General features: G+C 40.8%; 1 long non-coding RNA gene across 1 annotated transcript; it reads right to left on the bottom strand.

Moving 5' to 3' along the window:
- Positions 1–1031: 1031 nt before the first annotated feature.
- On the bottom strand, positions 1032–15575 carry LOC116563396. Its single transcript, XR_004274383.1, has 3 exons — positions 15478–15575; positions 14344–14345; positions 1032–1056 (listed from the first exon to the last, which is right to left on the bottom strand). It is a non-coding gene; the product is annotated as an uncharacterized LOC116563396 (long non-coding RNA).
- Between the last annotated feature and the right edge of the window lie 5395 nt (positions 15576–20970).

Genomic DNA, 20970 nt, shown 5'->3' with positions numbered 1-20970 from the left:
CCCTCCCTAGGCTTTGAGGGCAAGGGGGTCTCTTATCTGAAAATGCCCTCAAAGGGCAACTAGTAGGTGTGACATAGAGTTGGCCAATGCAGCATCTACAGCCATTACCAAGGAATGGATCCACTGCCATTGCCTGCCCTGAGGCCTTCTAAGGTTGCAGAGGGTATCAGGAGGGAGGCCACCTATTCAGGGGCATTTAAAGAAATCTTTTATGTCCAGGGGCTTCTTTTCATTAGAGCAGGGGAGTACATTTCAATGACTTCTTAAACATTCAGGAGTGTTAGACTTGAGTGTGAGGGAGGTTTTAAGCCAGGCAGAAAGTTAGTTTCAAATACTAGTTAATAAATCTATTTTTCCTTATTTCCTTTTCTTGCACAGAAGCTGGTAATCTAGGACATAAATGTGAACAACTTTATATGAATATTTTTTCTACTTGGTTTACTTGGGTTGGTATGACACATTATATGTACCTTCCTTGAACACCGTGGATCCCTCCTAATGTGTACAAATGACTGAAGTTTTGTAAAGTAAGGACTGTTTGTGTGAATAAAGTTATTTGATAGGGTGAAGAAATGGGGGCCGTTTCAGGCAGAAGGTCAGTGTGAATAAAGGCGAGAGATAAGAAATTGTATGATGTGTGTGAAGGAACTGAAGGCTGCTTGCATGTTGAACCATAAAGTAAGACAGGGAGCACAAAGAATGAAGCGGAATGAACCAAACCAAAGAAACAAATGCCATGTTAAATGTCATCTCGACCCGTAAGCAGTAGGGAGTAATATGGTTTGGCTGTGTTCCCACCCAAATCTCATCCTGAATTGTAGTTCCCATAATCCCTTCCTGTCGTGGGAGGCACCAGGTGGGGATAATTGAACCATGGGCATGGTTTCACTCATCCTGATCTCGGGATAGTGAGTTAGTTCTCATGAGATCTGATGGTTTTATAATGGGCTTCCCCCTTCGCTGGGCACTCATTCTTCTCCTTGCTGCAGCTGTGTGAAAAAGGATGTTTGCTTCCCCTTCTGCCATAACTTTAAGTTTCCTGAGGCCTCCCCACCCCTGCAGAACTGTGATTCAATTAAACTTCTGTTCTTTATAAATTACCCACTCTTGGATATGTCTTATTAACAGAATGAGAATGGATCAATACAGGGAGCCATTCTGGAACTTTTAGGCAGAGTTGACCAAGATTTAAGCATGATGATCACAGGCAATCATTCTTGCAGCTGTACGGAAGGCAAAGCCAAGAAAATGAAGGCATTGGAATGTTTCTGTAAAAGACCAGATAAGACAATGATAGTAAGGACAGCTGTTTGAGGATGAATCCAACTAGTATTTAGTTCATTTAGTTCATAAAAATCAGAATAGTTCGTCTACTATAGTCTCCATTTCTTTTTTCAGATGAAACCAAAGCACAGAAAAATGATGTAACTTTCTCAAGATTGCCCACAAATATTCATGTAAGAGCTCAAATTCGGGAGACCTGGCTTCAGATTGCGTGCATTTCACCATGATGTACAATTATAAGGAAAGATGGAATAGAATAGGGGTCAGGAGAGAGTAACCATGAAGGATTTTGGGTATTCAGAGTAGAGAGAAGATAACTTTTGCTTATGAAATTGAAAAAGGGTTATTGACGAAGTGACATTAGGTTAAGACATAGTGGACACAAGAGGCCTGGAGCATTGAGAGGGAGGGAACAAGCCTGAAGGAGGGAAGTGACTGAAGGCCCAGAGGTGGGCTTGTACATGGGAGGCACAAGGAAGAGCTATGTCTTCCATAGTATGTGATAGGCCCGAAAGAGAGGTCATGGCCAGAATTTGGAGGAAGCTAATTAGGCCTTTTTAAAGTAATCAGAAAAAAACCTACAGAGGATTTTGAGCAGGGTTAAGTTTACGATCAATAGTGTGTTTTTAGGGGGAAGTCATTCAGCAGCGGTGTTTAGGAAGAGTTGAAATATCTCTAGGCCAGGCGCAGTGGCTCACACTTGTAATCCCAACATTTTGGGAGGCCAAAATGGGAGCATTACTTGAGGCTAGGAGTTTGAGACCAGCCTGGGCAACATAGCAAGACCCCCATCTCTACCAAAAATAAAGTGTAGCCAGGCATGGTGGCACACACTTGTAGTCTTAGCTACTTGGGAGGCTGAGGCAGGAAGATTGCTTGAGCCCAGGAGTTTGAGGTTACAGTGAACTATAATGGTGCCACCTCATTCCATCCTGGGTGACAGAGTGAGACCCCTGTCTCAAAATAACAATCATGTCTCTTTAATGATACCTGCCTCCCAACATTGTCCCATCAGAAGTTATCCAAGAATTCTATACTGGTTTCCTATGATGTTATAACTAATTACTGCAGAGTTGGTAGCTTAGATAACACACACTTATTCTCTTAGCATTCTTGAGGCTGGTAAGTCCAAAATCAAAGTGCCAGCACATTCGGCGTCTGGTAAAGACTGGCTTTCTGGTTCATAGATGGCATCTTCTTGCTGTATCTTCATGTCGTAGAAGGGGCAAGGAAGCTCTCTAGGGCCTCTTTTATGAGGGCACTAATCCCATTCATCCCTTTAATTCCTATCACCTCCTAAAGGCCCCATCTCCTGATAGCATCCCCTTGGTGATTCACAACATACAAATTTGGGGGATCACAAATATTCAGTCCATAGAAGCTACCATATCGATAAATCTCAGAAATAGAAAGGAAATTATCTACCTTGGAAATGCAACTATCTGTCTATGAAGATGTCTACAAATAGATGCCTTGAAGTTCTGAAATAAAACAGACGGCATCCTCAGCTGGGGTTTTTAAGGAGATCCTCTTGGTGAAGAAATTGTTTGCATTGGTGTAGATAGGGTTAAGGGAATCAACAGGGGTGATGAAGCACACTCAAGGGCCATCTATATCTGGAAACCATTACTACTGGTAGGCCTGAGGGAAGAAGGGGAGAAAGATAGGCCAGGTGTAGAAGCTTACACCTGTAATCCCAGCACTTTGGGGGGCTGAGGTGGTCAAATCACTTGAGCTCAGGAGTTAGAGACCAGCCTGGGCAGTGTAGTGAGGCTACATCTCTACAAAAATATCAAAAATTAGCTGAGTGTGGTGGCATGTGCCTGTAGTCCCAGCTCTTCAGAAAGCTGAAGTGGAAGGATTACCGGAGCCTAGAGAGGTAGAGGCTGCAGTGAGTCATGATCATACCACTGCATTCCAGCCTGGGTGATAGGGTGAGACCCAGCCTCAAAAAAAAAAAAAAAAAAAAAAAAGGTTGAAGAGGGAGGCTTTTCTGGAACCAGGCATGACAAAGCCCTTGAGAGAACAGAGAATAATAATCATGCTCACCAATAACATACATTTTAGTAAGGCTTGGGGATGTCGAGAACTAAAACTAAGCCATATCACCCGTTTTCCCGCCAGTCATAATATATAATATCCTGCTTTGACCTCTAAGAGTTGGCTACGACCCCAAACACAGATGTTTTCTGGAGATCACTTTTGAAAGATTGTGTGCAGTAACAGCCTCAGTTGAATCCATATGAATTAATTAATGTGTCTCTTAGCAGCCTGATGTTCTTCAGAGCTCTGAGTTGGTTTGACACGAACTGGCTAAGGTTAGAGGACCCTGAAGCGTGGACAGTTCCATCCTGTCACCAACCCTATATGAAATGCTGATCCTCACTTAGGCCCTGAGCAACCGTCTCACTCTATCTAGTGAAGATGAGAAATGTACTTTATCTCTCATTGCCAGGGCACAATGTCATGAGATTTTGTACAGTGTGCTGCCAAAGGTGAGTCTTAAATGAGAAGACTGGGAGGAGCCTGGTCACTCCTCAGTGCAGCAAACAATTCCTGCAGGATTTGAACCCTAAAGAGACTTGAAAGAGACTCTGTCCCTGAAAGGTGAAAGAAAAGCTGTAAACAGGAAACCAATACTTTTGCAAAAAGATTCCACATATTCTGAAAGGCTAAAATATTATTTTTATTATCATTATTATTACCTTCACTGAAACTCTTACAAGAAAACCATCACACATGGACTTTACAGCTGAACAATTTTTTTTTTTATTTTTCAGTTCCTCTATCAGGCCCAAAATAGGTAATTACAGAGGCAAATGAAACTATACAATCCAAAGGGTTTGAGGGAGCCATCACCACCTACACACCAGGCAGCAGGTCCCATGGGAAGCATTAAGTGTGAGCCACATCTGAATGAAAGTGGAAACCGACAGCTTTAGTTCTGGCTTTGGAACATATGGTGCAATAAATTATCAGCATGCAGTCTATAATTAAGGACACGGTTTCTCAATAATCATGCCTAAATGTGCTTGTCCTCGGCTGCATATTGCTTTCTGGAATGGAATCAGATATGGTCAAGTTTTGGTCTTGGGGCAACACTGAAGCTTGTTGACTGCAATGATCAGGCTCCAAATGACACGTGCCTCCCTCGCCCACCGCTACCAGCCTCCAAGCAGCCAGCAGTACTTTCTTGCCCATCAGTTTCATATTTTGTCTTATATGACTTCATTATCTTGGCCACAAGAAAATGGGATCAGGGCCTGGAGTCTGAATCAGTGACTGCGATCAGCAGCCTACGAGATGGTTTAGCCTGAGAATCTCTCAGAGGCACTCTGCACTGGGAGTGTCAACCCCATGCAATTAAATATTCTCTAGGGAAACCTCAGTGGAGGCAGAAGCCGGGTAGCAGAAGCACCCAGGAGTAGGCACAAGCCGTGATGCAAAGAACAGTTGTGAAGAAGGTAGTGGGAAGTGGTAGAGAAGCTGTAGCTTGGCATGAAGCACTGCCATAGAAGCTGAGGCTCCAAATAGTTCTGTAAACAGAAAAGAGGGCAGAGAGCTGTGGATGCCCAATTCTGATGCAGTTACTGCAGCACCCTGAACAGCTGTGAATGACATTTCACCTCTTTAGTGCCTTGCTGTGAAATTGTTTCCCTACGTATCCTGATAAAAACTCCCCTCACTTAGGTCCCATGTGCACATCTCTGTGCCTTGCAACTGAGAAAAACTAAAATAAACACAGAAGGCTTTGTGTTGAAGCCACATTTGTACACGTGAAAGTCATTCCCATCAGGAACATTCTTTTGGCACACATAGGACAGTGGGTGAGTAGAGGGCTTGGAGAAATAAAGTAGCAAGCACCATGCTACAGTTCTGCCAAACCAGCCAAGTGCCTCCCATGTGCCAGAAACTCTACCAGGACAAAATTGGTCACAATTTGGGGAAATTGTTGCGAGTAATTTGAAACAAACATGAACTATTACAGATTTTAATTCCTACTGGGCATAACACTATGATATTTATAGCAACACAACTACACTGTGGGCTCCCTTAGTACCAGAAATGTGTCCAATTGTTTATGGATGACCCTGCATACCTATTGGACTGTGTGATGCTGGTCACTGCTTCGTACATTGGGTTGTCAAAGCACCTGGTCCGACATCTAGGTAGATGTAGCCATGAAACAGCAATGTCTTGGGTTTGTGGTTGCATAGAATCTTCCACCTGGAAACCAATGAAAGGACAAAGAGTAATCTCTTTCTATTATAAATGTTAACATATATCTTATTATTAAGAGCAGCAAAAGATAACTTCCACCAATTTCTTCATAGAAATTGCATTGGGGCTTGCAGTGGAGGCAGTTCTCCTCACTCAGAAGGCTGGCTGGTTGACTGATCACTTCCAAAACGGCAGTAAATTCTGATTAATTCCCCAACAGCACAAGATCTCATCCTCAGTTTTGCAGACTCACATAGATGGATGTACAGAAACTAGAATGTCAACTTATTAACTCACATTGGCAATGTAACCAGCAGGGGGTAGACATTTACATCCTCCTGAGCACAATCTCCAAATGATAGGTACATAGAAAACCATATTCCAGGCAGTTCCTTAGTTTGAACAGATTGAAGGAACCATGGTACATCATACTTTTATGTTTTGTGACATCTGTCGTCTCATCACAGCCATCTCCACAATGGGCAGGACTCTACCAGGCCTACACTGGACTCACACTGGCACTGGGGGGCGCCCTTTTTTCTAAGCAGGGCTTGGATGAGCATGGCCACCAAGTTCTGGCCTTTTGAGGTCCTTTTTTATGTTATAGAGCCTGGAATTATTAACTTTGTTTGCCACCTACCTCTTTGGCAGTTTGGCAAAGCCCATAAATCCCTGCTTAGAATAATACTTTTAAATGCATAAAATCATACATAAGGTTGCAAATGAAACCAATTATAATGAAATGGTTCTAACCACTAAGTTTAAAATGCCCTGAAAACTGACCCATTCACATAGTCTTTCTCCAAATCAGGTATAATAAAATCAATTACATTTCTTCTTGCTAAATTAAACTCACATTTTTGCCTGGCCTCTTCGAGATTATTTCTAGATTGCCTTGGTTAGAGTTTGGGAAATTTCCAACTCTTCTGTTCTGCCACATAATCACAAACTGTTTCCTGATCATGCCAACACATGGCTCACACCAACACATGGCTGAAAAAAACCATCATTTCTTCTATCTCCAATTCCTAGGTTCCTCACTATCGCTTCCAAGTACTGATACACAGTAGAATACAAGTAAGAAGTCATGCTGTACAGATAAGTCTAGATGGAACCCCCTCATCTTAGCTTGCCTAATATTTACTAAATGCCAACTGTATATTGAACATGACAGAGATCCACCCTTTCCTCGCTGGAATGTCCAGAGTCCAGAGAGCTCTTCTCAACTCAATCTCTTCCCCCAAGAGACTCTAGGCAAATCACTTAACTCTCTGGGCTTCAATTTCCTCCTGTGTAAAATATGTAAATAACAGCAATATCTCTAAAGATGGTTGTGAATGAAATAAATGGAAGAATGTATGTGAAAATTAGGTGTATTACCAAATAGGGCATTGAAAAATACAAACACCTAGATACTTTGAGAACATTTATCCCATCTAACTTCAACTCTTGTTAATTACCACTAAGCAGACCCCACCTCCCCAACATTCTTCAAGGTCAGAGGCAACAGGATCTTATCCTTTTTCAGTATATCGTACCATTTTTTCTGTTATATGTATTTAAGTATAATTTGTCATTAAAATAGCAGCATCTTAAAATATCCTTGGTCCTCTTAAGATATTTTAGACCAGAAAACCACTGTGGGTGGTTAAGCTCCATGACTTTAACTACCTGCTATTAACTTCTCAGAAACTGAGCTCCCCATCCTTAGAGGTGTTCAGGCAGGAGCTTATAGCATTTCCTGGGAAGGTCTGATCTGTGTGACCTGCATGCCAGAAGCCAATAACTGACATTCTCTTTGTTTTACAGATCTCCTAATCAGGGCTTCTGAAACAGTCTGCCCGCCCTCTCTCCATCGAGCTGGTGTTAGACATTTTCCTCTTAGGCATCCTTTCAGATTGCCTCTTTGCTCAATCTGTTGGTGTCACAGATAGGTTACTAGTTGCATTCATGTGTACAAGGACAGGCAAAATAGCCCAAGAGCATTTCTTCCTATAAAACTGCTGAACATATTCCAACTATATAAAAAATCATCACTGAAATCTAAGTCTTGATAAGCTCAGAATGGACCGTGAGTCTCTTTCCCTATGCTCTCCATTTCAGACTATTTTTCTTTTACACCAGAAAAAGCTGGTTTGTCTCCCTCTCTCTAAGACATCATAGAAACATGGTTGCCCCTTATAGACACAGTAATCATCATATAGTCCTCACCACTGTCTTACTCCTGGTGAGGAAAATTCTCCCCCACTTGAAATAAATTCATAAGATATAAATTCTGCTAGCTACAACCTCAGATTCCCATAAATGTCACATTTTCTAGAAATATTGTTTAAAGGTTAAAAAAGATGTGTGTTTTGTTTTGTTTTCATGAGACCTTGAATACAACAGAGCAGCACATATACCATGTTTCTTCACATGCGCCTCCACCATAGTTATTATTGCTGAGCTCTGACCCTCTAGTTACTTCTCTGGCAGGTGTGTGCTGTGCTGGGTGTATAATCATGAGGAAGATGTGATCCTTGCCCTCAGGAACTTACTATCTGCCTGCAGCATTCAACACTGGCATCACTGCACACCTGCAAAGAGGTAATTTGTTACCATCAATAGTACCATTACTAATCTACTGAAGTTAGTGCATGATTTTACTTTCCTCTTTGTAAATTTGATCATGTTTTAAATTATCTCTAAAATTCATGCAATCATTCTGATTTGCTTTCTTAGTGGGATATAATGGGGGGAGTTACAGTGACACTCAGATTTTGCTTGAGGGATACGTGAACATCACCTTTCATGAATGTCAGAGAAGAGAAAGTGGATTTGAAAAGAGCTGGCCTGGCACATCCAATGATGTGTTGCCCTTGACAATCATAAGAAGATTAAGATGTGGCTCCTACCCTTAACAATCTTGTAATATAACTGGAAAGACAATTTTAATACAAATCTATCAAATAACAAATGGATAAGATATAATTAAGAGCTAAATTATGGGATGTGGGTGATGGAAATGAAAGAAAGCAGAACTCAGTGCAGAATGACTTTATATAGGTCTTGGCACATTTTGTGAAGGTGGAGAGACTTAAAGAATGGGAACACTTTGACTGGGCCATAGGCTCAACGGGTGAGAGTCACAGAGAAAAGAATATTGAAGAGGCGTGGGTTTACTCCAAAGTGAGACTGACAGAGGCTACTCTTGCTGCTTTCAATAGTCTTTCCACATCTCCCACTAATCCATTCAGAGCTACAGCTCTCATTAGGTCAAAACTCAAATCTCTCCACTTCTCCTCAACCCCACAGCCTGCACCTTGACTCAAGAACTCATCAGGGCTCACCTCTTTTCCTGTAACAACTTCCTAATGTCTCTTCTTGCCTCCACTCTTAGCTGGCTCTTCCTCTATAGAATGACCCTCCTAATATCAAATTGACCATGAAACTAACTCCTCTGGTTAGAACTGCTCCATGACTCTCCTCCTGACTCTGGAGAAAGCACAACATGAGGCTTATTATAATGTAGTTTTCAATCACCTCTGCAGCCTCATCTCTTGCCCTTCTCTACCCTGCATCCTCCTCCCGCCCCCACCCCCACCCCCAGCCACTGGTTTATTTGACATTCTCTGAGTGCACCATGTTTCTCACACAATCCTATGCTTTTACATAAAGTACTTATGTGTTTGTACTTCTCAGTGTATAAGCTGTTCCTCCTACCTGGCATGCTCTTCTCTGAATCACTGCTCAACCTCCCATCTGCCAGCTCACCCACCTGTTGTCTTGGTTTACCCAATTCCTTTCTATGTCTTGAGTTCAGGTTGGGCTAGATGTTCCTCCTGTGGCTTCCATGAAGCTTTGTGTGCTTCCATCAGCACACTACCCTGTAGCTGTCTGATACAAGGATTGTAATTTCCCTCAGGGCAGAAACAATGTCTCATCCATCATCATATCACTACTGCTTAGCACAGAGCTTGGCTCATATTTGTTGCATGAATGAATGAAAGGAAAGGAAAGGCCATGATATGGGAAAAATGAGGTAGAAATGTGAGGCTCAATTAAATAAGTAGCATGAAGTCCTTACACATTCCTCAGCAGAAAAATGTGATTCAAGTGGCTTTAGAAGAATGATTAGAAGGTTCATTCAAGAAAAATAGGTGATGGATAAGGAGATAGCTTGGAGAACATCATAATAATTGCATATTGATGTAATGATATTGGAAGTAATAATAGTAACAATCATGTCTAACATTTATTCAGCACTCAATAAATGCCAGGTACTGTTTTAAGTGTCTTTTTTATTATTATTATTGATGTAGAGTCTTGCTTTGTCACCAGGCTGGAGTGCAGTGGTGTGATCTTGGCTCACTGCAACCTCCAGCTCCTGGGTTCAAGCAATTTCCCTGCCTCAGCCTCCCAAATAGCTGGGACTATAGGCGTGCACCACCATGCCCAGCTAATTCTTTGTATTTTAGTAGAGACAGGGTTCCACCATGTTGGCCAGGATGGTCTCAATCTCCTGACCTTGTGATCTACCCACCTCGGCCTCCAAAAGTGCTGGAATTACTGGTGTGAGGCACTGCACCCGGCCAAGTGTCTTAAATGTATTAACTCATTTTCACAACAACCCCTGCCTAGAAGATAAAGGGAGATTTCCAAGAAAAAAAAAAACATATTTTTTTTATCTCATTCTAAACATGAGGAAGCTTAGGTACCAAGGGGTTAAGTAACTCACTCAAGATAACAAAGCTACAAAGTGGCAGAGATTAGAAGTAAGCTGTAAAAATTATTTCAAAGGGAGAAGAAACACGACTTGAGAGCTTGAGAGCCAGGTTATTAGAAGATAATGGCATAGGAGAATCAAAAATGACTTTCAGTTTTCTAACCTAGAAAAACAGAACATGGAAGAAGCTGGGAAGAGAATTCAACTTGTTGGGAGATGCTGTGCTCATTTGGGACAGACTGGACTTAATCTCATGACTAGACATCCCAGTCAAAATGACCTGTAAACAGTAATAATTATTCACGGCAGTCCCACGCAAACTTCCTGCAAGCCTATTGTCATACACTTGCCTGGGTTTGAGGAGTTGCAAACATGGACTTGAAATGACATTTTTGAAAGTATTGACTTAATGATGTTCAATAGGTAAAGAGGAGTCAGTGAAGGATTTTAAATAGCAGGGTGACATGGTTTTCGTTCACTTAAGTGACCAAATGAAAGGTGGCTTTGAGGAGGACTTTCTGAAGTCAGGAGCACAGGTTAAGAGTTGAAAAACTTTGTACACTTAAAAATAGCTAAAATAGTAAATTAAAATTATATGCACTTAACCATGATTTTAAAAAAAAGGGAGGTTGTTTCAGGAGTCCAGATAAGAAAAAATAAAGGCAGGAACTTGGACAAGGTCAAGGGAAACTTAAAGACTTGTTTTGTCATTAATCCTCCAGTTATTCTAGCTAGAAATATAGGAGTGATTTATTATTTAATACTTATTGACCTAGTGCTACATGTTTGGCACTGTGCTAGGACACAAAGATGGATAACAATCTGTGCTTAGATTGTATAATGCATTCAATTGTCTAGTGAGGTAAACAGCTATATATATATATATATATACACACACACACACACACACACACACAATATTCAGAATACACTGTGTCAGAGCAGCATTAGAGGCAAGGAAAAGTCATTATGGAAGCACAGTGAAGGGCACCCAACCCCTATAAGTTGGGAAAATCATTGTGGAAATGTTCTGAAACACAGTGGTCCCTGTCTTGGGTCTTAAACAATGAAGAAGACCTTACCAAGTAAAGGAGAATTGGAGGGAGAAAAGGCATTCCACTCTAAGTTAAAAAAAAAAATCACATGAAGTATTTTTGCATTTTCTGGCAGGCATGGGGACAAAGGAAGAGACTAGAAGGTCTGGCCCCTGACGGATCCAGCATACTTGCTGCTCTCATGAAACAGCCATTCCCTTTTCCCGCTATATTAGTTCATTCTCACGCTGCTAATAAAGACCTAACTGAGACTCGGTAATTCATAAAAGAAAGAGGTTTAATTGGCTCACAGTTCCACATGACTGTGGAGGCCTCATAATCATGGCAGAAGGCAAAGGGGAAGCAAGGCATGTCTATATGGCATCAGGCAAGAAGACCTTGTATAAAGGAACTTCCCTTTATAAAACTATCAGATCTCATGAGCCTTATTCACTGTCACAAGAATAGCATGGGAAAGACTGCCTCCATGATTCAGTTATCTCCCAGCAGGTTCCTCCCATGACACATAGGAATTATGGGAGGTACAATTCAAGATGAGATTTGGGTGGGGACATAGCCAAAGCACATCACCTGTATAGGTGGTGATAGAGCCCAGAACCCTCATAACTCCGGGTGGAGAGGGCAGCACCATCAGGCAGGACAGACAGTTTGTATCTTGGGGAGATGTTAGGAGACAACCCCTATGGCATGCTTTCATCCACCCTCCAGAAGAGGGAGCTGGGAAGAAGCTTCTTCAGAAGATTCTGAAGATGAGGTAGACCTTGGCAACAGTCATCACTCAGATAAAATTGAGTAAAAGTGGAGAAATGGAAGTTTCCCAGGGCTAATGGTAGAATTATGAATGAGCACCCATGGGGTACATTTTAGAGACTCCCAGGACAAACACAGGAATCACCACCTGCTGGGGAAATGAAGTTCTAGGGATGTCTTTCATGGTAGCAAAAGTCAGAAAAATGTTTTACATAACACTTAAGAGCAGGCATCTGCAGTCAGACACTTCTTTTAAAATTCAGACTTTATCATTTGATAACTGTCTGAGCTGGGCAATTCTATTAACCTCTCTGATCATATGCTGCTGCTTCTACAAAATGATGATAAATATAGTACCTTCTTTATGGTGCTGCAACAAAGACTGAATGTGATGGCACCCTGTGCTTTGTCCAGTCCCTGACCCAAGAGAAGATGCTCAGGGCTAATAACTACAACCGTTACTACTCAAGATACCCCCACTTTACCCTCCCCAGTCAGAAGGACAAGACAGAAATGTAGATCCCAGTGGTAACATTTTAAAATTGATCATGTAAATCAGTATTTTTTTAAGAGTTCATTTTCTAGAAGTTTTTCTTCCATAGAGTGAAAGATGCCCACCTAGTTACTCTTGTATAGCTGAGTATCTCTATATACGCAAAAAATAGGAAAATAATGCCTACCATTTACTGGTAATACAAAATAAAATATGACAAATATGGCTTCTTAACACTAATTTCGGAGTGAACTGATTAATGAGAATTTCTCACTTTCTGTCCTTGTTTCTCTATTGTTCCCTTGTTTAGTAAAATATTAAGCAGTCTTATTATAAAATTAGTTCAATAGACAGAGTTGATGTCCTTGGAGATGACATCAGGGGAAGGTCTGGTATTTCACACACAAGATGAAAGAGCACATAGCAGCTATTTCTGGAGCTGAAAAAAGGGGGCATTAACACATTTCAGTGAGTTTTTTCCCATGGGAAATTGTGCCAGGTACACATTTTACATTTTCACTTACTAAGAAAACGAATATCTTAAAATACAAGAACTAATTTAGGCTCCAGTGTTATATACTAACAATCCCAATTGGGATTGTTATCATAGGAATGATTCAAAACGTTAAGTGAAATGAAGATTTCCACATTGTGTTTTTTAAATTAAGTCAATGGAGAAAAATGTAAATGTATGAACCCTAATGAAAAATATATATACAATTCACAGGGAAAACACAAAATTTGTCTAAGTGAAATTGAATCTGGTAATCACATTGCCAAACAATACTTCCAGTTTTGTATAGAAAGTGATGCCTTAAAAACAATTGAAAGTACAAAACCATCTGGCAATGTTAACAACTTCTGAAATGATCTTCAAACTGTATAGAAAGGGCTAACATTGTTAAGAGGGAACTGAATCCCAAGATACAGAGGAAAGTAAAGTACTTGGTCACAGTAGATGATATCAAACTTTCAGACCAAGATGCATTATATCTCAGGATACAAAAGGAATGTGCAGATGCAATCAGGGACCCAAATAGATTCCCCATAAGAAATCAGAGAAATGAAAAAAATATTAAGACTCGGGGGAAAATGTCCCTCTCTTCCAAAAGATAATCTGTAGAAAATACCAAAGAATGAACTTCATACATATATATTATACATATATGTATAATATATATGTAAATTCTAAAATGCTTTATGGCTTGCTAATACTTAGGAAAGAAAGAGGTGCTCAAGACATCCCATAGGCTCCAAGTGGGTTCACTAAGGAAAGGAATTGACCAACTAACCATCAGTTTAAGGAGTTGTCATAGATATCACATACCAGGATTTTAGCAAAACAGTTTAAAAGCTTTTCTCCATGATCCAAGGGTAAATATACTATATGAGCCAAGGCCATATTGCATGCCCAATGTAACTGGATTTGTAGATGGCTGAATAATGTCAAATATGGATAAGAATTCACCTGGAAGGAGGTCTCTGGGTTTTTGTATCTGGTCTTGCTATTTCTTATAATGTTGTCAATGACCTCAATGAACACCTAGAAACAAACATAAATATCCCTTGAATTTTAGAATAAAGATTTTAATAGATTTTGCCTTTTTTCCCCAGACTGAGAAAAAAAAGGGCCCAAAATAAATAAGATGAAATTTATGAATTTAAATAGAAACTTTTATGTTTTGATTCAAAACACAAATACACAAGGCACTTTACCTTCCGAATGACTCTATGATATGGGTACTATACTTGCCATGTTGTAGATGATAAAAATGAGGTTTGCCAAGTTAGTAACTTTACCAAGTCACTTTCCAATCTCTTGCTTCCATTGTCACATCTCTTTCTACACAATCTGATACTCCTGCATCCCTCTTATAAGGAGACTTGTGAGTACTTCAGGCCCGCTATTATAAACTGAATGTTTGGCAGGGCATGGTGGTGGCTCATGCTTATAACACCAGCACTTTGAGAGGCCGAGATGGATGGATCACAAGGTCAGGAATTCAAGTCCAGCCTGGCCAACATAGTGAAACCCTGTCTCTACTAAAAATACAACAATTACCCAGGCATGGTGGCATGCACCTGTAGTTCCAGCTACTCTGGAGGGTAAGGCAGGAAAATCGCTTGAACCTGAGAGGCAGAGGTTGTGGTAAGTCAAGATCATGCCAGTGCACTCCAGCCTGGGCAACAGAGCGAGACTCTGTCTCAACATAAATAATAAATAAATAAATAAAATAAACTGAATGCTTGTGTCTCCCCCACCCCCAGAATACATATGTTGACTCTTAAATTCCCCAATGTTACAGTAAAGGTGGAAACTTTGAGGACAACTAAGTGATGAGAGTAAAGCCCTCTTGAATGGGATTAGTGCCCTTATAAAAAGAAACAAGAGAGGTAATCTTTACTTTTCTGCCATATGAGAACAGAACAAAAAAACACAGTCATCTGCACACCAGGAGTGGTGTCTTTACCAAAGATCAAATCTGCTGGCACCTTGATCTTGGACTTCCCAGCCATCAGAACTAAAAGAAATTAATTTCTGTTGTTTAAGCCACCCTGTCTATAGGATTGGATTATAGCAGTCCAAACTTAGTAAGATGTCCACTCAAATAATTCAGAATGATCTCTCTACTCAAAATCTGTAACTTAATCCCATCTGGTATGGGTTGGATCTGTGTCCCTGCTGGAATCTCATGTCTAACTGTAATCCGCAGTGTTGGAGATGGGGCCTGATGGAAGGTGATTGGATCATGGGGACAGTTCTCATGGTTTAACACCATTCACCTTGATGTCAACATCACATAATGAGTTCTCATGAGATCTGGTTGTTTAAAAGTGTATGGCATCTCCCCCTTCTCACTCTTGCTCCTGCTCCAGCCATATAAGACATGCCTACTTCCCTTTCACCTTCTGCCATGATTGTAAGTTGCCTGAAGCCTCCCTGGATGTCAAGTAGATGCCAGCATCACGCTTTCTGTACAGCCTTCAGAACCTAGCCAATTAAACCTCTTTTCTTTATAAATTACTCAGTCTTAGTTATTGTTTTATAACAATATGAGAATGGACTAGTACATCATCTGAAAAATTCCTTTCGTTACATAAAGTCACATTCACAAGTCCCAGGGATTTGGACATGAACATCTTTGGGATACATTATTCAGCCAATCATACCAATACAGAGTGATCAGGAGGAATGTATTACAGATGAGGTCAGAGAAGTGACTAGGAACTAAACCACATGGACCCTGAAGGTCCTGTAAGAATCTTGGGTTTTATCATAAGTTAAGTGGAAAGCCATGCAGAGAAATGACACAATTGAACTTGCATCTTTAAAGGACCACTCTCGCCAATGTACTGAGAGGAATCTTCAGAGAGCCATGATATAGGTAGGAAAAACAGTAAGAAGGTACCTGCAGTGACCTAGGAGAGACACGAAGGCAACTTGGACCAGGGTGGTATCAGCAGAGGTGGTCAGAAATCATTGGGTTTGGAGACACTTTGAGGAGGAGAGTCAAAAGCATATTTTGATGGTTTCAATGTGCTCAGAGAAAGAGTGGTCAAGGATGATTTCTTTTTAGTCCGAGCAATTAGAAGTTGCCAACTCAAATGGAGACTTCTGTAGAAAGAGTAGGTTTGAAAGTAGAGGTTAGGATAGAACTGTGCATTCTGTTTGGGATACTTTAAGGTTATCATGACTATTAGACATCAAAGTAGACCTCTCAAATAGGGAGTTGGATTTAGGAATTTGATGTTTAGGAAAAAATTATGAGCTAGAATATAAATATGGGAACATGGGAATTGTCAGCATGTCAGTGGTATTTTTCAGCTATGAGACTAGATGAGATCATCAAGGGGATACATGTGAAAATAAATAAGAGATGATTAAGAACTGAGTTCTGGAGCATGTCCATGTTAAGAGGACAGGGAGAAGGAAAGGAGCTATAAATAGGGACTAAAAGAAAGTGACAGTACACGAGCAGTTTCTTGAAAGACAAATGAAAAAGGATAAAGATTCTAAGGATGATGAGTTATCCTCTGCAACATATGGGGTGAGCACTGAGAACGGGATTGACCGATCCCTATGACCTGGGATAGTCTGATAACTCTGAGTAGCAAAAGCCAAGACAGCTTTGCCACTGCTTCAGCTGGGGTCAAACCAGCTATGGGCAACAAATCTACATGCCACACAGGGCTTTCCATAATTCATGATCTGGATTCCATTTCTCTCAGTCTACTGAAACCAATGGGCTATTTTCAGAGTTTATCTTATTTGGAATCTCAGTAAGCAAAAATTTAGTTGACCACTCCCACCTTGAAATGCTCTCTCCCTTGGTGCTACCATTCTGTTTGTTAGAGAACTATGGTTTGGGCCAGGCATGGTGGCTCACGCCTGTAATCCCAGCACTTTGGGAGGCTGAGGCAGGTGAATCACAAGGTTAGAAGATCAAGACCATCCTGGCCAACATGGTGAAATGCTGTCGCGACTAAAAATACACAAATTAGCTGGGCATGGCGGTGCATGCCTGTAGTCCCAGCTACTCAGGAGGCTGAGGCAGGAGAATCATTTGAACTCCAGAGGTGAGGGTTGCAGTGAGCCAAGATCATGGCACTGCACTACAGGCTGATGACAGAGCAAGACTGTCTTAAAAAAGAGAGAGACAGAGAGAGAGAGAGAGACAGAGAGAGAGACAGAGAACCATGGTTTGTGAAAATTACTTTAGCATTTTAGGCAAAGAAATGACACGACTATATTTTACATTTGGGAAAAAAAAAATTGCTCTGAAGGTATGTTGGGCCATAAAGTAGTACAGGAGGGTTTCAGGGAAGAGACTGAAAGAAAGGAAGCTATGTGAGAGCTAGCTGCATAGCGATGGTTCAAAGATGAGAAGAAAAATAGTAAGTAAATGTATAGGAAGTAGAATTTATTAGACCAGAAAACCCAGTTTCATGTGAGGTCATTCGATGATATGGGTTCAAAGATGACTATCAAATATGGATAAATACCCGATGGTTGTGTCCATGGGAAACATTTTTAAGAAATAAGATTTCTGTGCCCCATTGTCAGAGACTCTGATTCAGTAGGTCTCACGTGGAGCCTGGGAATCTGCAGTTGTAGTGAACAACCCAAATTAACCTGGTCCAGACATCTGTACAACATACTTTGAGAAACACTAATAAAGGCAGTACTTGAATCCATGATAGAATGTACAATGCTCATTCTCTTACGACATATTTACTAGGCTGGGCATGGTGGCTAATGCCTGTAATCCCGGCATTTTGGGAGGCCGAGGCAGATGGATCACCTGAGGTCAAGAGTTCGAGACCAGCTTGGCCAACATGGTGAAACACCATCTCTACTAATAATAAAAAAAATTAGCTGGGTGTGGTGGTGTACGATTGTAATCCTAGATACTCGGGAAATTGAGGCAGGAGAATCACTTGAACCCGGGAGGCAAAGGTTGTAGTGAGCCAAGATCACATCATTGCACTCTGTCTAAAAAAAAAAAAAAAGAGAGAGAGAGAGACATATTTACTGAGCTCCTACAAGGTGGCACATATGGTGCTAATTGATGGAGATGCAAAAATAAAAACAAAAATGGACAAGGCACCAGTGCTACAGATTAGTGGAGGGGAAAGACATACAAATTTATCATTACAGACTCTGAGAAGAGCTTTAAGAAAAAGTAACAAGCCTTGCGGGGATATAGAACAGGAGAGCCAGATCTAGTTTCAGGAAATTAGGAAAAGCCTTTCAGGGGAGCAGCATTTGGGCTGAGACCAAACAAATGCGTCGGTATTAACTTGGAAGGTAACCGGGCAAAGAGATAAGATTATAAAGAATGAGAAGGAAAGAGGGTTGAGGCAGAACTTCTGGAAAGCCATTATCAGAAGCCAGGTAGCAGAGAAGGAAGAACAACCAGAGAGATAGGAGGAAAACAGGGAGACAGTGATGTCATGGGACCTGCAGCAGAAGAACATATAGAAAAAGAAAGGAGTGGCCAATAGTGTCAAGTTCCAAAGAGAGTCCAGTGAAGTCAAGACTGAAGAGTGACCTTATGCAAGGACACTGGGACAGCAGAAGAGAGGCAGGGAGGTGCAGAGGCTAGGAGGGTGGATTCTGAGGTCACCTGCCTCCAAATCCCAGCCCTACTTCTTACTATCAGTGAGATCTTTAGGAAGCCTTGTAACATTTCTAGCTTCAGTTATCCCATCTGTAAAATCTAATATGGTGGAAGGCTCATTAGAACTAGCAATTTATTTGGCTTGTTCATTGGAGTATCTGCAATACCTACCCAGCACATGCCCAAAATATTGAAGATAATAAATATTTATTGAATGAATAAGTATAGTAATAGCAATATCTCACAGTGTAGCATTCAGTGAGTTCGTATGGATAAATCACTTAGAACAATGATTTCCAAACTTTGCTATATTTGGGGATCATCTGAGAATCTTTACAACATAATGATACCTGGCTCCCTCCCTAGAAACTGATTAAGAGCTCAAAAAACTGTTCAAGTGAGTCCCATGTGCCACAAACTTCTGGATCCATTAGTTTAGAGCAATGCCCAGCATATAGAAAGCATTTTCCATACAAACTAAGTTGAGGAAACTTGCCAAAAGAGAGAGAGAATTCACAGGGAGGGTGGAAACCTGTGTGCAACTAACAAATTACATGTACAACATAATTGTGAACTGGGTGCTCATTATCCAAGGGTCAACCCGCTAGTGTAATTGCAGACTTTTACCCCACTTGGTGCATTGAATTCTTTGGTTTTTCTACCAGAATTGAATAGGTATTATTTCTGCTCAGCATCAGTTGGAAAGAAGCAAAGAAAGTGTCTCTAAGAGTGAGACTTGTATCTCCAAAAGGTGAGCAAGGCCAAAATGCACAGACTGTAAAAAAATAAATAAATAAGAAAGCCAGTGAAGTCACCCCACAGTCCCGGTGGTAATATATACTGATGCTTTCCAAGCAGTTTTGAAAACGATTCCTACAATCACTTCAGACCAGCTGAAGAATTTAGATCACAGATAGATTTTATTTCTTCTGTAGCTGATGTAACCCTGTAGAGACTATATTTTCTCCCTCCTAGAAATCTTGCAGCTGTGAGATTAATGCCAAGTTGTGTGTTTCAAATACAGTTCAATAAAGAAGGCTTCACTCAGATAACAGAGGCTCTCTGAGATTATTTATACAACAGCTGTTAACTTTTGTGTTGAATTCTGGTTGGATATTTGATGCTTTCCTTTAATTCAGAAAAGCACTTAGCGAGGCACTGGATTGATTTTCAGTTTGGGAATCCCAGGTTGGCAGAGCAACTTAGACACAGTTCAATAAAATTTTGCGAGCAAATTTTCTTCCCTAGCAAGCAGGTAAAAATGGAGTTAGAAATGCATTCTGGACAAACAAGAGTTTGCTTATGATGGAAAAAGGAGTTCATACTGAAGTAAATGTGTACACAACCAAGAGGGAAGTCATGGAAGTAGAAATAGAGGATTTCAAGGTGAGTGGAGGAGGTTAAAGATTAGGAATTAGGGTGGCATTTGCAAAGGAAAAGTCCTGGAAAAAAAGGAGAGAGGGTGAGGAAGGTCCCAGATCAGGAAGAAGGGGTAGGTAAAATACTTAAAAATTATTCATTGAGAATATGAGAGAGAAGAAATGAAAGAAATAGGCAAAGAAGAGGCTTCCCAAACAAGTGAGAACATGAATAAGTGAGCCAGTTAACACGGAAGAAGTATGGGGCAGGGGCCAGGCATGGTGCTGCTGGGATTACATGTGTGTAATCCCAACATTTTGGGAGATCAATGTGGGCAAATCACATGAGCCCAGGAGTTCAAGACCAGCCTGGGCAACATGGCAAAATCTGGTTTCTAGAAAAAAAAAAATGCAAAAATTAGCCTGGTGTAGTGGCACACACCTGTAGTCTCAGGTATTTGGGAGGCTGAGACAGGAGGATCACTTGAGCCTGGGAGGTGGAGATTGCAGTAAGCTGAGATGCCACCACTGTACCCCAGCCTGGGCAACAGAGTGAGACTGTCAGAAAAGAAAAGAAGGGAGGGAGAAGGGAGAGAAAAAGAGAGAGAGAGAGAAAGGAAGAAAAGACGAATGCAAGAAAGAGAAAGAAAGAAAGATAAGAAAGAAAGAAAGAAAGAAAGAAAGAAAGAAAGAAAGAAAGAAAGAAAGAAAGAAAGAAAGAAAGAAAGAAAGAAAGAAGGAAAGAAAGGAAGAAAGGAAGGAAAGAAGGAAGGAAGGAAGGAAGGAAGGGAAGGAGGGAGGGAGGGAAGGAAGGAAAGGAAGGAAGGAAGGAAGGAAGGGAAAAGAAAAGAAAGAGAGAAAGAAAAATGAAAGAAAGAGAAAGAAAGAAGGAAAGAAAAAGAAAGAGGAAAGAAAGAAAGAGAGAAAGAAAGAAAAAGAAAGAGAAAGAAAGAAAGAAAAAGAAAGAAAAGAAAGAAAGAGA

The sequence above is a fragment of the Sapajus apella genome, unplaced genomic scaffold (assembly GCF_009761245.1).
Source record: "Sapajus apella isolate SASKATOON/1434 unplaced genomic scaffold, GSC_monkey_1.0 scaffold35, whole genome shotgun sequence".
Taxonomy (NCBI): Eukaryota; Metazoa; Chordata; class Mammalia; order Primates; family Cebidae; genus Sapajus; species Sapajus apella.
This window is presented reverse-complemented; position numbering and strand designations above follow the sequence as displayed.